The sequence below is a fragment of the Phacochoerus africanus genome, chromosome X (genome assembly GCF_016906955.1).
Source record: "Phacochoerus africanus isolate WHEZ1 chromosome X, ROS_Pafr_v1, whole genome shotgun sequence".
Lineage (NCBI taxonomy): Eukaryota > Metazoa > Chordata > Mammalia > Artiodactyla > Suidae > Phacochoerus > Phacochoerus africanus.
This window is the reverse complement of record NC_062560.1, coordinates 17,782,996-17,798,205: the sequence shown is the minus strand read 5'-3', so window position 1 is coordinate 17,798,205 and position 15,210 is coordinate 17,782,996. Positions and strand designations below refer to the sequence as shown.

Below are 15,210 nucleotides of genomic sequence, written 5' to 3'. Positions count from 1 at the left end.
CTGATCAGTGATGGAGCCACCGCAAGGTTTGAGAACCCCTCTTGTTTGTTCCTCGGTGGCAGCACTCACCCTTCTACAGCCAAGAGCCTGCACATCCTTGGCCTTCTCCTGTATATGCTCCCAAGTCTCACCTTCGCCATCCTTTCCGTGTAATTTGCTTTTCTTACTAGTGTGGAAAATCGTCTCTGCTTATTTCTGTGCTTGCACCCAATTTATCAGGGCCTTTGTCCTCTGGGCCTTTCCTCCGTAGTGTTGGTGTCATTGAGCTGTGAGCCACTCTCTGCTCCTCGGTCTGGGCCACTGATGAATCATTAGGTTCTAAATGAAGCTCTGAGCCCTCAGGATGCTGCATGTCACAGGTTTTTTGTTGTTGTTGTTTTTGTTTTGTTTTGATCCTTGAACCAGCATCATATTACCCAAGAGGGCAGTGGCACGCTGCTGGATTATCCCTGGATGTGTGGGCCCTGTGGTCAGCACCCAGGCCCTCTGAGGACCCCGTGAGCACAGGAGCTCTAATTCTTGGATGCAGCCTCTCTGAGAGCATCCTTGGCACTGGAGCAGGGCCCCCTGTACATATAGAGATGCTTGCCTTCTCCCCCACCCCAAACCACGTGGATAGTCGGCTTGCTTTTTTTTTTTTTTCCTGGTTATGCTGGTATTACCCTGGGTTTGGGCCAGCTTGGTAAACAGAGGAAGCTGGATGCTTTTCCAGCCTTTCCTGATGTCATGGTTTGGGGCAGTCTGCAACTGTGGGAGGTTTCAGTTGATCCTAGCAGTTGGTGAGTTTGCTCTTCTCTGAGAAGCTTCTCTGTTCTGTGCCATGTCTTACATAAGTCGATAGGGTTCCTTTTGTGACTTGCCCTTTCCTTTCAATGATGTAAGAAGCCCAAACATTGGCAGCCACTGTGTTTGTTACTGGAGTGTTTGCTGGTGCTGATGCTCCTCAGATCCCGCGTCCTGCTTGGTGTGTCGCGGGGACGCAGGACAGTGGATGTGGGGCGGTGGTGGCAGCAAGGAGGGGTCCAGAGGTTGAAGGCGGTGCAGTTCCTTAGTCAAGTTTAGGCCTCTGAGTCCATCAGCCATTTTCACATCATTGCCTTTGCCATTCTTTCCCACAACTTGCTCAAGTGAGTTTTTGCTCCCAGCCTGGGAAGCTGCTTTCTTGGCTCTGAGAAGTCTTTGTGCTCTCAGTGGGGCTTTTCTCATGGTGTTAGAGTCGGGCCAGGGGAGATGGTGTCCAGCTGAGCCAGTGATGGCATTCCCTCCTAGGTAGCCCCCCTCTGAGCTTGATTTATGAGTTCTTGTTGGAAAACGTGGATGGTTTGGCCCAGGCTCCCTCTGTTCTGCCTTTCTTTGCTCGAAGAAATGGATCTGTGTAAGTAATACATGAATACACGCTGGTGTCCCACGGGCCTTCGTCCTTTCCCCATCACGTGCCTGTCTGCGGAGGCCGGTCACATATAAATAAGCTTTGTTTGTTTCTTAACATGTCCTGGAACATACATTGTTAGGAAACTTCATTTTTTCTTTCACTTGACTAATATGTAGTATCTATCTTTTGCGTCAATACATGTAGACGAACTTCCTCGTTTTAAGAATTGCATAATATTCTAGGATATGGATGGACCCTCATTTTTTAAACTGTTCATCTGCTGATGAACACTTAGGCTTTTCCCCCCTCTCACACAAAGCTGCAATGACAGTATTTGTTGGTATATTTTTGTGTATCTGTGTAAATATTTCTGCGAGGACCATCTCCAGAGTTAGAATTTCTGGATCCAAAGGTATGCACATTAAAAAATTCAAAACATAGCCAAACCTATTCTCCCAAAGTTTACATTTCCACCAGCAGTGCATACAAGAGTTCATTTCCCCACATGCTCTCCAGCTTTGGGTATTATTAGGCTTTTTCATGTTTTCATCCAGTGGACAAAACACAGGCTTTTCCTCTTTTTCTACCTAAAAGTGTTCCGAAGGAGCAAAGAGAGCCTCATGGTGTTTATTAATAAACTTTGTTACCAGGAACCAATCAGCATGCTTTACTGTGGTTATCAGCAAGGTTTTGGAAGAGGCACTGTACTGGAGTTGTGAAATTTCATTAAAACCCCTATGTGGAAAACTGTCATTTGCACAAATATGAAGTGGAATCATTTCCATAGTCAAGTCACAACTGATTTGTTTCTTTGATTATTTTAATTTTTTTCAGTTGTTAATCCTACACTCATTCCACGTTGAGTTGTTGGTACATGTGTTTGTAATTTGTTCATCCTCGGATAGGACAACATGCTTGGCTTTCACTTTTGTCTTCTTTAAACATTGCTTAATGAAGTTTTTCTAACAATGGGCTTTATTAAGAATTACTCTTTTTTTCCTCTGAAAGAATATCATCAATATAAACTCACCACGACTCCTTATTTCCTCTTTGAATTCATATTCCAGATCCTCCTTGAGCATTGAACTTCTGCCTTAACCGTCTGTTGACTGAAGGCAGGAGTAGGTCACTTGGTTCTAAGACCACCCCATAGGTTGTTACCTCTGGCAAATCTTTTTTTTTTTTTTTGTCTTGTCTTTCTAGGGCCGCACCTGCAGCATATGGAGGCTCCCAGGCGAGGGGTCTAATTGGAGCTCCAGCTGCCGGCCTACATCACAGCCACAGCCACACAGGATCCGAGCCGCATCTGCGACCTACACACCACAGCTCGTGGCAATGCTGGATCCTTAACCCACTGAGCGAGGCCGGGGATCGAACCTGCATCCTCATGGATGCTAGTCAGATTTGGCTCTGCTGAGCCATGATGGGAACTCCACAAATCCTGATCTAAAAACAATTACGACTGTATTTCACGTGAGGGGGTATCGAAGTGTGAAGTGACTGTTCATCCCCAGACTAATAGCTGTTCTGATGTCTTGGTTCTGAAATAAAGCACGATGGCCTCTTCTGAAAGATACAGGTTGGGTTGTTAACCGTGTTCCCTGTCCTGGTTGGACATGCTATTTCCTTTCCCCAGTGTGTACCTGCTCTCTCTCTCTCAGTCACTATGAGTGCCTCCAACTACCCCTGTCCACTCGGAGCCAAACTGAACAATGCATAGAGTTAATTTATTGAAGCCCTTCCGTGGAGAAAGAATTTTGCCATTGGCCTTGGGAGCACAAGAGACGTAAGGGACCCAATCCTTGCAATAAAGGCGTTTAGGTTCCAGGGAAGTTAAGTCACAAAAACTGAAGAAATAGCTGAGGAAGCTTGGTCTCTAGAAGGACCACCCCCCCCACCTCCGCCCAGATCTGATCACTTTATTGTTCTGTGCCCCCCGAGATGCGGGCAGTGAAGCCTGAGGCAGAGCAGGAGTACCTGCTACTAAGGCCTTAACAGAGTCAGCCCCCAGACTGCCTTTGGGATTGTCTTCCAATTTGTAATAAGTTCCTTCAGAGCAAGGTTTGCTTCCTCCATTTCTTTCGTGCAGCTGCCGCCAAGCTCAAGCCTTGGGGACAGCAAGGGGACTCTAGGGTCTCGGCCAACGTGCTGACTCTAGTGCTTAAGCATCTCAGTGCCAAGAAGGCCAAGTTTCCCATGATCTGATTTTCTCTTTTTTTCATTTTCAGATTTGGGCCGACTTGCTCCATCTTTTCTTGCGAGCTTCCGGTCAGGTGAGTGAGCCTGTTCCTGTGTGATAATGTTACAGTAATGACGAACTGCTTCGGGGTTCGTTGCTCTTGTTTTTCTTTCAGTTACCACCTGCTCATGTCCAATCCCCATCCTCTTAACCACTGTATTCTTGGGGGGGGTTGTGTGTCACTCCTCACTCCCGCTTGGAGCTTTCTTTTCTTCAGACGTTTTCTTTGCCTTGGGGACTCTCTTGTTGACCCATTTCTTCTCGGTAATCCAGTTGTTTCTGAGGAACAGTCATGGGTACAGATTTGGAAATTACATGGTGCGGTACCATCTGGGGAGGGAGAAGGATCATTGACGTAACCCCCTTTGGCATTTTGTTGGACGGTTGTTCCCTTTCCATCTCCCTGGACTGGCTTCCCTAGCTCCACCAGCTCTGAAGTTTAGAAGTAGACCTGTGAAGTGTTCTCTGTCCCCTAAAGTGCTGTGTCACGCAGTTGCCAGAGGCTCCTCCCAACCAGATTTCTGCTCCTGACTCCCTTCTATATAGAAATGCTGAAGCCACTACTGCCGCATGCTTGTTTCCTGCAAGTCTCATAGTGATTCTTTCTGGGATTTTGCTGGGATCAATAATAAAAAGTCCTGGAACCAATGCAAGTATTTGTTAGTATTATCCTATTGTCTTTTTTTTTTTTTTGTCTTTTTGCCATTTCTTGGGCCGCTCCCGTGGCATATAGAGGTTCCCGGGCTAGGAGTCTAATCGGAGCTGTAGCTGCCAGCCTACGCCAGAGCCACAGCAATGCGGGATCCGAGCCGCGTCTGCAACCTACACCACAGCTCACGGCAACGCCGGATCCTTAACCCACTGAGCAAGGGCAGGGACCGAACCCGCAACCTCATGGTTCCTAGTCGGATTCGTTAACCACTGCGCCACGACGGGAACTCCTCCTATTGTCATTTAGATGATAAATAATATGCATCGTTGTAATAAATGCCAAGAAGGTTATTGTTAGAAGCGAGGTTAAAATCCTTCCACGGAGTCACACAGCTTGTAAATGGCTACGTTGGGACTTGAAGCAGAAGTTGGCCCGGTGTGATGACAGAAGCCAGGAAGGGCACAGACTGTTGGTGCGGGGTTCCCTTTCCTCAGGATCTCACTTCCTCTCAAATACCATCCCCTGAGGATCCGAGCCATGTGCTTCCGCCTCATCCCTACCCCGGCCCCTCAGTGCTGATGCCACTTCGAGGATGCTTCTGAGAAGCCTCCTATTTCTCTCCTCTAAGCATGGGTGGAGTTATTGTGTGGCTGTAGATTCCAGACCAAATCAATTTAACAAATCTTGTTTGAGTGGCTGCTGCGGGGGTTGGTGTGAGGTGAAGGCCAAGTCTGTGTAGGAGAGGATATTGTGTTCTGGTGCTTTGTTTTGTTTTGTTTTGTTTTAATTGCAACATTTATTTATTTGTTTGTTTATTTTTTTGCTTTTTGTAGAGTCGAACCCAAGGCATATGGAGGTTCCCAGGCTAGGGGTCGAATCGGAGCTGCAGCTGCCGACGTACACCACAGCCATAGTAATGCGGGATCCGAGCCATATCTGCGACCGACAGCACAGCTCACAGCAACGCCGGATCCTTAACCCACTGAGCGAGGCCAGGGATCGAACCTGCAACCTCATGGTTCCTAGTCAGATTGTTTCTGCCGCACCACAACAGGAACTCCCCTGTGCTTTGTTTTTAGGCCACGTTGAGTCTCAGGGACTATGAAGAGTGAGTGTCTTTTAGTTAAAACAAAACAAAACACAAACAAGCCACAATTTATTTGGTGAATCTAAGTAGTGGCTGTCAGCTCTTGAGAGCAGGATCGCTATCTGTCTTGTTTATTGGGGTAGCCTGAGTCCCTAGCATTATCCCTTGCATGTCATAGAGCCTCAATAAATATTTGTAAATTAGATGAATGAATGCAAGAAAACACTCTGAAAACTATTTAAACTTAGCGCCAGCGTATACTATAAACTTGTCTTCTAACCATGCTTATAATAGCAGCTACCACTTCTTATCTATCCTAAGACCTTCATTGCATGAGCTCATTTCATCCCTCTAGAGCCCTCTGAAGGAGGTCCTATCATTAGCTCCATTTTTTCCAGATGAAAAATTTCTGTCCAGAGAGGTTAAGGACGAGGCCAGGGTTACACGGTAAGTGGTTGCAGCTTGGCTCCGAAGGCAGGCACCTGACTCCCATGTCCGCTCTTGTACCCTGCGCTGGTCTGTGTGTGAGTGTGTGTAACGTATGTACTGGGAGCACTGGGGCAGGAGCCTGAAGAGTAAGGGCAGAGAGCAAGTAAGTAGGCTTTCACTTTGCCTTGGGTGGTCCACCCCTGGATAATCAAGAGGATCAAGGGCAGTGGAGAAATTTGGAGATGAGTGAGGGAGTGGGAACATAGAACAGTTTTCAGCAGGCTTTGTGAATATTTGTTTACTTGACGTGCACAATTCAGTTCTAATCTTACACATCTGAGATTGATTCGCTTATTTTATTGAATAACATGTCTTTTTTTCCCCTGCATTAGCAAGCACTTGATGCTGATTAAGAAAGTCATTTTGCACTGCAAAGACCAAACACATCATTTCCCTTCCATTTGCTTCTAGAGCCGTAAAAGCCTCATATTACCGTCATGCCATATAGATCACCGTTGACTTGACTTTGTGCTGTGACACATGATCCCCAAAGCTGCCGTTTTGGAGTTCGTATTCAGCACTTAACAGTTAACCCAGTTTCTGGCCTCCTTCGGACATGTGGTGGGGGGTTTTTTGTTTGTTTTTTGGGTTTTGTTTTTGTTTGGCCTGTGGGATGCCGTTGCTCCTAGTACAGCATCGCTGGCTGGTTTTAGTTCTTGGTGACCTTATCTTCAAAAACTTTTGCTGCTGAAGTTTGGAATGCTTCCCTTTGTCCTATATTTATTCAGATTACCCCAATTTACGGGATTTGAAATTGCTGCTAGACAGTTTTGTGAGCGTTCCAGAGAAATCTGTAAATGGTCTCATTTGCTTTATAAAATGAGTCAAAATGTGAGGACTTCCTTGTCGGGTTTTGGCACCAGGAGTCCCCTCGCTTGGTAAGAATGAGTTAGGCTCTGATCTTTTTCTCTGTTCTTTGAGTTTTTGTGAGGTTGGAATTCCTGTGAAGACATCTGGGCCTGGAGTTTTTTTGGTGGGGAAAATTCTGAGACCCTTTAATAGTTATACATGTATTCAGGTTTATTGTTTTTTCTTGATTCCTTCTTGGTAAATTGTATTTTTTCCCCTAGCAATTTGCCTATTGTAATCTAGATTTTCAAAATTATTCAGTCAAGTTGTCCCCAGTGTGCTTTTATCTGTTATGTTTATAGCATTTTCCCTTATGTTGCTTTTTAAATTTCTTCTATTGGTTATTTGCTTACATTCTCTCTCTCTCTCTTTTCTTCCCTTTCAGCTCCCCTCCTCTTAATTTTGCCAGAATTGTCTTTCCAAAGAACAGCCTTGGCCTTGTTAATAACCTTTATTTCTTTTTATGTCATTATTTTATGCTTTTATTTTTATTACTTCCTTTATTCTCCTTCTTGGCATTTATTTTGCTGTTATTTTTCAGACTTCTTGAGAAGGAGATTTACTCATTAACTCATTAATGTTTAGCCTTTCTCTTCTTTTAATATGTACATTTAAGATATGTATTTCACGCTAAAGATCTTTAGCTCTGTCCCATGTTTTGCTATGTTATTTATTTATTTATTTATTCATTTATTTTTGCGCTTTTTTTTTTTTTAAGGGCTGCACTCACGGCATCTGGAGGTTCCCAGGCTTGGGGTCGAATCAGAGCTGTAGCCATTGGCCTACGCCACAGCCACAGCAACGTCAGACCTGAGCCGGGTCTGTGACCTCCACCACAGCCCATGGCCACGCCGGATCCTTAACCCACTGAGCAAGGCCAGGGATCAAACCTGCAACCTCATGGTTCCTAGTCGGATTCGTTTCTGCTGAGCCATGACGGGAACTCCCTGTAATGTTCTTTTAATTATTGATCAAGTCAGATATTTTCTAATATATGTTGCAACTTCTTTGACCTAGAAGCTGTTTGTAAATAACAGCTTAATGTTTTATTATAGCTTAATTGTATTATGGTCAGAGAATGTGCTCCTTTTCTTTTTTCTAAAGCTGTAAACAGTTTTTGAGACTTCTTTTATGGCCTGGTTGGCTTTCATAAATATCCACATGCATTTGAAAAGGTTAGAGACCCTGGAGGGTTCACATATGGTCTTTAAGTCAGGTTGGTTAAATATGTCATTCAAGTATTCAGGCATCCTTAGTGACTTTGAATTTTATCCCTTGCTGATAGAGATGTGTGAATATCTTTCAATATGATTGTGAATTTGTTCTGCTTCTCCTTGTATTTTGTCACAAATACTGCTTTGTGTAGTTTGAGGCTATTTTGATTAGTTGCATTCATATGTAAATTTACATCATCTTCCTATTGAACTGAACCTTTTATGAATGAACCATTTTATTTATAGGTAATGGTTTTTGCCTTAAAGTATAATTTGTCTGATTTTAATATACACATATTAATTTTCTTTCGATTAGTATTGACACTGGATATCTTTTCCATCCTTTCATCTTTAAACTTTGTGTATCATTATGTTCTAGTTGTGTCCTTTTAAATAGCACATCGTTGGATTTTATGTTTATTTTCAGTCTGATAATCTTTCCCTTTTAATTGAATCGCTTAGTGCATTTATATTTAATGAATCATTGATTTGTATATTTGTTTAGACTCACCATCTTCCATTTTTCCTCACCATTCCTTTTTTTTTCCTCCCCTTTCTTGCCTTCTTTCAGAATGAATATTCTAAAAACCATTTTCCCCTCTCCACCAGTTAAGAAATTATATATCCTACGTCTCTTTTTTTTAGTAGTTGTGATAGAAATTACAGCATCTACTCAACTTTTCAATGTCTGAAGATAATACCTTGAGCCTCCTCTGGGGTAATTCAAGGACCTCGGAAGACTTTCATTTTTTAATTTTATTTTTTCACTTTCTGATAGATTAAATGTAGTTGCCACCTTTTTATTGTCATGCTTCACTTATCCCTGCAAGATATTATCAATGTTTTATATAGTCAAAGTTCTCCTAGATTTGCCACTCTCTAGTGCCGCCCTTAGCTCTGGGCAGCTGGGGCCTCTGCCCTGTGTCTCATGCTTTAGAGGTCCCCTCTCTGGCCCTTCCCTCTCCAAAGAATGAGAACTTTGGGATACAAAGAAGGCGTGCCCACTTTGAACCTCCTTCTTTCCTCCTGCAACCCTTGCTTCTAGATCATACCCTGGGGAACCCAGGAGTTGGGAATTTCCTATCCAAACATTCTGTGCCTATTTCCACGACCTCTTTGCCAGAGCAAGCCATGCTACAGGTATCCATACCTCTAGACCTAAGGGATGACCAAAAGATAGCTGCTTGAAGGAGGGAGGGAGGCTTGGATCTGTGGGCAGAGGTCCCTATCCAGGGGACAAAAACCTCTTGTACCTCGGGATGAAACCTTAGTGGAAGAATAAGGGCAAACTGGATCTCCTTTCAAACCCTTGACCTGTATATTACAAATTTAGGAAGGGGGTCTGGTCACATACTAACCACTTTCTTTGTTCTTCATTCCTCTTTTTCCTTTTTCTTTTCTTTCTTTCTTTTTCTTTGTCTTTTTGCCTTTTCTAGGGCCGCTTCCTGAGGCATATGGAGGTTCCCAGGCTAGGGGTCTAATCGGAGATGTAGCCTCCGGCCTACACCAGAGCCACAGCAACGCAGGATCCGAGCCACGTCTGCAACCTACACCACAGCTCACAGCAACGCCAGATCCTTAACCCACTGAGCAAGGGCAGGGATCGAACCCGCAACCTCATGGTTCCTAGTCGGATTCATTAACCACTGTGCCACGACAGGAACTCCCTCTTTTTCCTTTTCCTTTTCCTTTTTCTTTTTCTTTTTTCTTTTTTTTTTTTTTGTCTTTTTGCTATTTCTTGGGCCGCTCCTGCGGCATACGGAGGTTCCCGGGCTAGGGGTCGAATCGGAGCTGTAGCTGCCAGCCTACGCCAGAGCCACAGCAATACGGGATCCAAGCCGCGTCTGCAACCTACACCACAGCTCACGGCAACGCCGGAACCTTGTCCCACTGAGCAAGGGCAGGGACCGAACCCGCAACCTCATGGTTCCTAGTTAGATTCGTTAACCACTGCGCCACGACGGGAACTCCCTTCCTTTTTCTTTTAATGATTTCTATTTTTCCCACTATAGCTGGTTTACAGTGTTCTGTCAATTTTCTACTGTACAGCAAGGTGACCCAGTCACTGTTCTTCATTCCTTTTGCATCTCAGCTCTTACATCTTTTGCCTGAATGTATCTTTTAGGATTTATTTCAGCGAGGATTTTCAAGTCCTGAACAATATCACAGTTTTTGTTGGTCTTCTGGTTTCCATTATTGCTTCTGAGAAGATAGCTCTCCGTCTAATAGATGCTCCTTGGAAAGTTACCTGTCTGGTTTTCTTTGGCTGCTTTGAATATTTTCTCTGTGTCTTTGGATTTCTTCAATTTCACTATTTTGTGTCTAGGTATAGATCTCTTTATATTTATTGTAAAGGTTCTTGGGGCTTCTTGGATCTGTGGATAAGTGTCTTTTGTTTTTTAACCCGTTTGGGGTCATTCCATCATTTAAATTTCAAATATTTACTCTTCCTCATTCTCTCCTCTTGGAATTTTTTTTAAGTGGCCATACCCATGACATATGGAAGCTCTTGGCCAGGGATTGAATCAGAGCCAGATCCTTTAACTGTGCAAGGCCTGGGATAGAACCCATGCCTCCAGAGCTACCTGAGCAGCTACACTGCACTGCACCACAGCAGATGTCCTATTCATGATTTCTAATTATCTTCAGCATATGCCTGGAATACTGATGAAAAAAATTTTTTGGACATATTTGCTGTATCAGGTTCTTTTAGAAGAGTTCAAATTAAAATTTAATTACACTTTTACAGACAGTTGCCTGATTCTTTGTTTGTTTGTTTGTTTCTTTGTTTCTTTGTTTCTTTCTCTTTTGTCCTTTTAGGGCCACACCTGCGGCATATGGAGGTTCCCAGGCTAGGGGTCCAATCAGAGCTACAGCTGCCGGCCTACACCACAGCCACATCAACGCGGGATCCTTAACCTGCTGAGCAAGGCCAGGGATCGAACTTGCAACCTCACGGTTCCTAGTCGAGTGCATTTCCTCTGTGCTACAACAGGAACTCCTTTAAAAAAAAAAAAAAAGTAAGTTAAACATAACCAGACATTCTAAAGAAAACCAGCCCTGAGATTCTCTGACTTCTTTCACAGTTGAATGATCCTGGTCAGTTGCTTTTTCACCCTTCGGTTCTTGCTTTCTCTGCGCTGGGAACCTCTCTGGTACCTCCCTTTGTAATTTCCCTCTGTGCTAGTCTTGTTAGCCAACACTTATGACTCAAAGGCAGTGTAAATATCTCAAAGGCATAATGTTTTCTAGAAGACTTAGGGAACCTCTTGTTATTCAGGTGAAAAATACTGATGATTGCACACATTACAGCAGCCACGGTATCTTCAGATTCCACCAGTTAACCTGCACAAACAGAGACTGAACCTCACCCAGACTGTTTTACAGTGCCATTTCCCTCCTTTTCAACCTTACTGTTTATTCTATATCTAGGTAAGGATAGATTTACTCTCATTTGTTGCCATTCAAGTTTGCACTGATGGGCTATGTTTTTAAAAATATGATGCTTATGCTATTTCAGGCAGTCGAAGAGATGTAGAACAATTTCTTGGAGTGGTACAAGCAGGGCCATAGCATCCAGTCATGGAGCTTATCTACTACCCAGCCCTAGAGGCTGCCATTTATATCAGAGTGTACATTCACTATAAAAGATGAATCTGGGATAACCTTTAATGAGTGGTTGTCTAGTGTCAAGGGCTAGATTTTGCTGTTTAAATGCTAGCAAATAGTTTTCTTGGCAATTGCTGCTCTCTCGCCACCTGTCCTTAGCACCTTGAAATTTTACTGAGAACCAATGACTATTCAAGTCATCTTTTTTTTTATTACTCAATGAATTTATTGCATTTATAGTTGTACAATGATCATCACAATCCAGTTTTATGGTATTTCCACCACACACCCCCAGCACATCCCTTCACCCCCCCCCCCAAACTTTTGGAAACCGTAAGTTTTTCAAAGTCTGTGAGTCGGTATCTGTTCTGCAAAGAAGTTCAGTCTGTCCTTTTTTCAGATTCCACGTGTCAGTGGAAGCATTTCATGTTGGTGTCTCATTGTCTGACTGACTTCACTTAGCATGATAGTTTCTAGGTCCATCCATGTTGCAAAAAATGCTGGTATTTTGTTCTTTTTAATGGCTGAGTAATATTCCATCGTGTCTCTGTACCACATCTTCTTGATCCACTCCTCTGTCGATGGACATTTAGGTTGTCTCCATATTCAGGTCATCTTTGTTGATGACCTAGATAGCATTGGACTAACCCAGCTTGGACCAGAAGGTGAAGAAAAGGTCCGGCTGAAAAAGATGAAAATTGCTTTTACATGTAATGAATAAGGGTTTCAAAATCCACAGGTTTCCCTCTTTGATCAGTGATCCCAGGGACCTCATGACCTCGCAGGATGTTCTCTAGTTTATGCAGAGGCAGTAGGAGCAGCACTATTTTAACTACCGTAAGACTTCTGCTCTTGGAAATATATATTAAGCCTTGAGGAAATATATTCCAGGCTTGACAATGGAAAGCAGTCTTTTCAGTAGTGCCAGGTCTGCAGTGAGTTCTTCCTGATCCATATTCGCTTTTCAAGATGGTTATTGGAATCACCCTTCATTTTGCCCTTTCCTGCCGTCATCTGGTAGTTGAGTACAAGCTCTCTTCCGTGAAAAGGCATGGTTTATTGTGATCAGAGGCCCAAGCCACAGCGCGTATTAACCGGTCACTGTGTACCATGACTGATTTAACTTTGACCGTATCTTATACACTGCTTAGGCCCTACCCTAGGAGTTGGCCAAGCTCAAATGAGTTTGCAGAAATTTTGAAAATGCTATAGTAGCGTTTTGAGTTTGTCGATTCGTTTCACCTCATGAACTCAAAACAATTTGCTTCCAAAGAGATAAATTCTCAGGAGGCCAGCATTGTGGCCTGGTAGAAAGAGTAGAGTCCTGCCAAAGAGCCAAATGACCTGGACTCATCCCTTGGAGTATGTTGGGCCTCTTTCGACCTCTCTAGAATGAGAGTCTGAGGCTAGGTGAACTCTGATGTCTGTTTTAGAAACAAACTGCTCTGATTCTCTTTCCAGGACTAAAATGAGATACTTGTACAGTAAATCTTCTAAGTCAGCTCTCGGAATTCCAGGTAGAATCAAGCCTAAGGCATTTGTCTGAGAGAGGTTTTCTGATAGATGTTTGGTAGGGTTAGGGTTACAGTTAGGGTTTTATATTTATTATCTATATATGTTTATATTTATCTATATGTTCATATTTATTTATATTTATATAAATTTATATTTATAAATATAATATTTATATAATTTATATTTATATATATTTTATTTATAAAAAGCTAAATAAATGTAGCTTTTTTAACAAGGGGGAATGCTTTTGGAGAGGGAACTGGGTTCAAAGTAAAAAAACAGAATACTTTCTAAGCTTTTCTATGAAACTTTTTGTGACGTACACATAAGTGTACAATTCAGTGAATTTCAAGAATGGAACACACCCATGTAACCAACACACAGAGTATTACCCAACCCTCAGAAGCCCCCAGTGCCCACTTCTAATAATTACACCCTCTGCCCCCTTCTAAGCAGCCCCTCTCTCCCAGCCTCACGCCGTCGGTTCATTTGGCCTGCTTTTGTTCCTCCTTGCAAAGGAGTCATGCACAGCATGAATTCCTGTGTGTCTGGCTCCATCATCTAACACTGTATTTCTAAGACTCATCGATATGGTTGTGTGTGGCTGAAGCAGACACTTAGATTTTCCTCCAGCGAGACGTTGCTCTATCTTCGCACAACTGCATTAACATTATGGTTCAAGGGACTCATTCGGGAGGGTCAGCCATACACCATCCGGAACAGAGAGAGGATGAACGTGCCGAAGAGGAGGGGCAACCCCGAGGCAGTGCGCGATTTATCAGCATCGTGTGTTATGAATATATAGTACAATTTACCGTGTCGACTTAAGAAATCGAAGTCCTCTTTGGAAGGAGGCGTCGTCACTTCCTGCTCCAAGACGTTACGATGCCACATCCAAGGACAGAATGACCCCCCGCCCCACCCCCGCCCCGCCCCTGCCAACTGGCAATGGCCATTTAGAGGATTCCTAAAGATTGCCTGCTTTTCCTTGAGACCGAGAACTCGTGTTTTATTCCCATCTTTCCGTGTCCTCATTCCTGTAATCCCTGCACTGTCTTACCCTAAACATACGAGGTGCAAACTAGCTCTCTGTGGACCGGATGAGTGAAGAGCCTGCAGGGCCAGCCCCTGTGCCAAGAGCTCTTGTCGACTCACCACAGCGGCACCATCAGGCTGGTGCTGTGATCCCAGTTTGCTGGATGGGGAATCTTGGCCATTGGGAATAACTGGGCCAGAGTCCCTCAGACATTGGGTGGCAGAGCCAGGACCTTTGACCCCACGCTCTTTAGCCTTCACCGTGGTGCCCACACACTCAGTCTCAGGCCGACAGAACGGCCGTGGTGGCTGGGTTAGTGGGTGCCCTGAGGCCAGGAGCTCTGCCAGCTGAGAACACTCAGCCTGGTCTGCTCAGTGGGCTCTCACTGCCTGAGCCTGTGGGTGGCTTGTCATTTCCTGGCTGGCTTCTGCCTCCCTCAGCAGCCCACGCCCGTGCCTGCTGCTGGCGCTGACTGCCTGTCACGGGCTTCTGTTGACCAACTCCTCCACCATGAGAGGAATGGACCCAGTCTTAGCACTGGCGCCTTTCTCTGTGTGCCGAGCTCCCCCCAGCCCCTGGCCCACCTCTGCCACATGTTAATGCCTGTCGACCCATCACATCTCATCTGGTGGATGCTGGCCCCTCAATGAGTATTCGTTGGAATAAGTGAATGGTAAATTGAGGCTTTTAGATTCAGCACTGATACAAACCTCGCTTTTCAAAAACGTCGACTCTGCCCTCCTGACTACTAAAAATGTAAGTGCTTTTAATGAATGAACATCTAATAAAGAGGAAGTGCAATGCACCCATCCTTTTCCAGTATAAGACATAAATGGGGTAGGTTATTTATAAGATTCTATGATCTCTGATTCCTAGCATAGTTTTGAACCAGTCTATATGTAATGGTAATAATAATACATGCAGTGTTTTGTGTTTTTAAACTCTTCTCTTGACATTTTGCATGTGTTGACATTTTCCATGAATTCTTATGGACTACCTTGCTTACCATTCTTAATATAATAACCCACTGGGTAGGCCTCCCATAATAAACATGGATTTTTTGCTTTTTGTAGCCAGTGCCCACCTGGCATTGCCAATTCTCTGGAACTAGAGTAATTTAAAGGGAGCAGGACTGCAAGTTGCCTTGG

The 15,210-nt window shown here is 44.0% G+C and overlaps 1 protein-coding gene across 1 annotated transcript in view; it reads left to right on the top strand.

Moving 5' to 3' along the window:
- ADGRG2 (adhesion G protein-coupled receptor G2) overlaps positions 1 to 15,210 on the top strand; it is a 151,262-nt gene that overhangs the window by 52,882 nt on the left and 83,170 nt on the right. Inside the window, exon 2 of the mRNA XM_047765342.1 lies at positions 3,601 to 3,645. The gene's annotated coding sequence lies outside the window, so the exon portion shown is untranslated. The remainder of the gene's footprint in view (positions 1 to 3,600; positions 3,646 to 15,210) is intronic.